The sequence below is a fragment of the Etheostoma spectabile genome, chromosome 9, assembly GCF_008692095.1.
Source record: "Etheostoma spectabile isolate EspeVRDwgs_2016 chromosome 9, UIUC_Espe_1.0, whole genome shotgun sequence".
NCBI lineage: Eukaryota > Metazoa > Chordata > Actinopteri > Perciformes > Percidae > Etheostoma > Etheostoma spectabile.
In genome coordinates this window covers 20,175,289-20,178,622 of record NC_045741.1, presented here as the reverse complement: position 1 = coordinate 20,178,622, position 3,334 = coordinate 20,175,289, and the positions used below count along the sequence as shown (strand labels likewise).

Sequence of the window (3,334 nt, the reverse complement as noted above, 5' to 3'; positions counted from 1 at the left end):
TTTCATGCTTTTTCTCCCTCGTCCTTTTGCCCTCAATTTCTTTCTCCTCTTAGCCATGTTTATCAGGGCAAAAAACAGCATCTTAATGTGAACTCTGTCTTGCCAGGCCAGCAGCCCAGACCGGCACTCCAAAGCAGGCAAGGATGACTTGCATGATGTCAGCCGAGGCATGTCCACACCAAGGACTTTGACGAGTGACACTGACCTTCTCCATTTCACCTTGAACAGCCTGGATAGCCAAGTTCATGGAGTTGGGCTGTGGAGATGACAGAAAAAAAATTTGTGTCACTGATGTTAGAACTTCATTTAAGTTAAAAACATGTTAAAAAAAAAAGATACATACCCTCATTAGCTCAGTGGGCATTTGGGTTCTCTGCACAGTATTTAGCAACCAGGGTGCCGAGCCCTAGCATGGCAACCTCACGCAAGAACTTGGGTTTTCTTGTATCTTGGGGTTTCATGGCATGCTTGAGGAGTGGATGAAAAAAAAACTGATTAGGGTCCCAGCCATTCACGTCTTACAATACTCAAGAAAATGTTGACATTGCACTTGCTCGCAACGCGATAACCTCCAGGTCGGTGTCACCATGGGGGACAGATGCCAGAAGGCTTGAGCAGCTTCGGCAACAGTCACTCCCCAGCGAGAAACTTCTCCTTAAAGAACGTCAAGAGCAGCAAAGCAGCATGAGTACCAATGGCAGGGACAGCATTTAGGATCCAGTGCCTTGGAAAGAGGAATATTATGTTATCATTATATCTATGTCATTTTTTTGCATGGCTCTTCTTCGAATAAAAGTTGCAGTTACCTGTAGTCGGCTTTAGCTTTGAACCTAGTCCAGACGGCAGCTATGCAAAAAAGAAAACAGCATTGTTACACTGTAATTGATATTTGATGCTACAAAGTTCATTTTGAAATTATGTAATATATTATCATCTCTCTGGACTACAACAGCTCTTAAACTTGTTTCATTGTTTTCTCTTTGTCCATCCTGTCAGCATTCCTCAGAGTCATTTTTCATTTTTTCAAAGGGGCTCCTGCATTCCCCTCGTTGCTTTACTCCAACTGGCAACAAAGAAAGGAAAATTATTTTGATCTAGGTTGGCATTGTTTCAAGAAATATGTATAAAAAGTTAACATACAAGGTGCATATGAGCCCAAGAATAGACATTAATTCCCAAGGCTAGCTAAACTTCCTTTTAATGCTGTTAATTATACATTTGCAGTGTGCAAAGGGTGACTAAGATGGGGACACCTTGCCCAGATATATGAGAGAATTTGTTTCGTTAATAAGCTAGGTAAGACATATGATTTTTCAACCTCAAGGACATCACGTTATCTCTCCCCTCTGCAAATGTCCGAGCGTTGGCCAAATGCTCTTGAAGAAGAGTTGCAGCACAGTATCGTTAACATAGACGGCGCTAGCAGCAGCACCCATCATCCCGGGGTCTGTAGTGCAAAATACGAGAACCATCAAAAAAACCCATGTTTTAATCTAAAACCCTGATGACATTCTCCTGTTGTGCTCTCCTGTGGTAGATTATCAAAATAGAAAGCTTCGCTTGTAAGTCGATAGTCATCTGTCAAACATAGTTTAGGGTTAAGATCTTCACACAGCCCAACGATTCCAGGCAAGCAGTCACTGAAATCAAAAAAAATAAAAGACATGAGATTAATTGTGCTAATTATGTTCAATAGTTCAAAATAAAACCAAAACCTGCTAAATATATATGTATTCTCACATAGGCAAAATCCCGATCGGTGTTTTCTTGGTCTCGTGGCCTTCATGAAGGAGAGACAAATCTACAGCGACCTGCAGATTATATTTTTCTTTCAAGAGGACATTGCGAGAGTAGTCCCTATCAGACCCATTTGTCTGGCAAAACCTTGGTCTCAATCACACTGCAGGTCGTCACGATATGCATCAACCATAGTGGCCAGACGTAGCTCTGGGGTGAAGAGCCTTGTCCGAACAGCTGAACAGCCCTTCCTTGGATCTATTTACACAAGTTAATGTTCATAAAATGAACATCAGCTAAAAGTATCCATTCTTAGTAATGTGAAGGAAGGGCACACTGTAGTCTCACGACACCTCTTGGGCTCCTTTCTTAGTCAATGTGTTCCTTTCAGGGGCCAAACGCATACAATGAACGTCGGTGTGGCGGCAGCAGCAGCATCACTTACCAAAGCCAGCAGGAGCTTTTCATGGTTGGCTTCAAGAGGCTTGCATGATGTCGGCCAGGCATTAGCACCAAGGACTTTGACGAGTGACAGATGACCTCTACCATTTCACGTTGCAACAGCACTGGACTCAAGTCTGGAGTTGGCTGTGGAGTGACAGAAAAAAAAACCATATTGTTGTCACTGATGTTGAACTTCATTTAAGGTATAAAACTGTTAAAAAAAGAAAGATACATACCCTCATTAGCTCACTGCGGCAATTTGGGTTCTCTGGCACAGTATTTAGCAAACCAGGGTTCGAGCGCCTATGGCATGGCAACCTCACCAGAGAACTTGGGTTTTCTTTTATCTTGGGGTTTACATGACATGGCTTGTGAGTTGAAAATCAAAACGATAGTAGGATCGGCGTCCCATTGTTTCTTTTTATTTTCACGTCATCTACAAATACTCAAGAAATGTTTGTCCATGCCCGCCTCTCAAGGTGCGAATAACGCTCCAGGTCAGGTGTCACCAGGGATGGACAGTATGCCAGAAGGTCTTGAGCAGCTTCGGCACGTTCAACCTCCCCAGCGAGAAACGTCCTCCTTAAGGAACTCAAAGCCAGCATGATTACCACTGGCAGAGCGACAGACGCATTTGTAGATCCATGCCGTGAAAGAGAAGATTATAGTCATTAATCATATTGTGCATGTCATGTATTTCTTATACAATAGTGCTCTGCTCCGAATCACAGTTTTGCAGTCTTACCTGTAGTCGGCTTTAGCTTTGGAACCAATAGTTCCAGACGTGGGCCTCAAGACCGCTACAAATCTGGCCATCACGCAGCAGCTGGATGACCTCAATGAATCAGAGGGCGTCTTCGTGAAGCTGCCACATTGAAGTTACCAGTTGGGTTGCGAATTACTCAACAATTCCTGTCCAAGTAAAAAACAAACATGTCTCTCTTAATTTGCTGCCGACAGGAAGAATGCTTAAAACAAAGGGAATAATTTCCTGAATAGTACCTGTGCCTCGGCATTGCTGATCCTCAGTAGCTGGATGGGTGTCGGAAGAAGCTCCCTGCTGTCAACTGTACTGCAGGGACCACGGGGAACAGATGGAATATCAGCTCTTATTTCCCACTTCGGCCTCGCAACTCCTCAAAATGAAGGTCGG

General features: G+C 43.6%; 1 protein-coding gene across 1 annotated transcript in view; it reads right to left on the bottom strand.

Moving 5' to 3' along the window:
• Window positions 1-3,334, bottom strand: part of LOC116695775 (vitellogenin-like) — a gene marked incomplete at its 3' end in the record, with an annotated part of 14,947 nt that overhangs the window by 9,902 nt on the left and 1,711 nt on the right.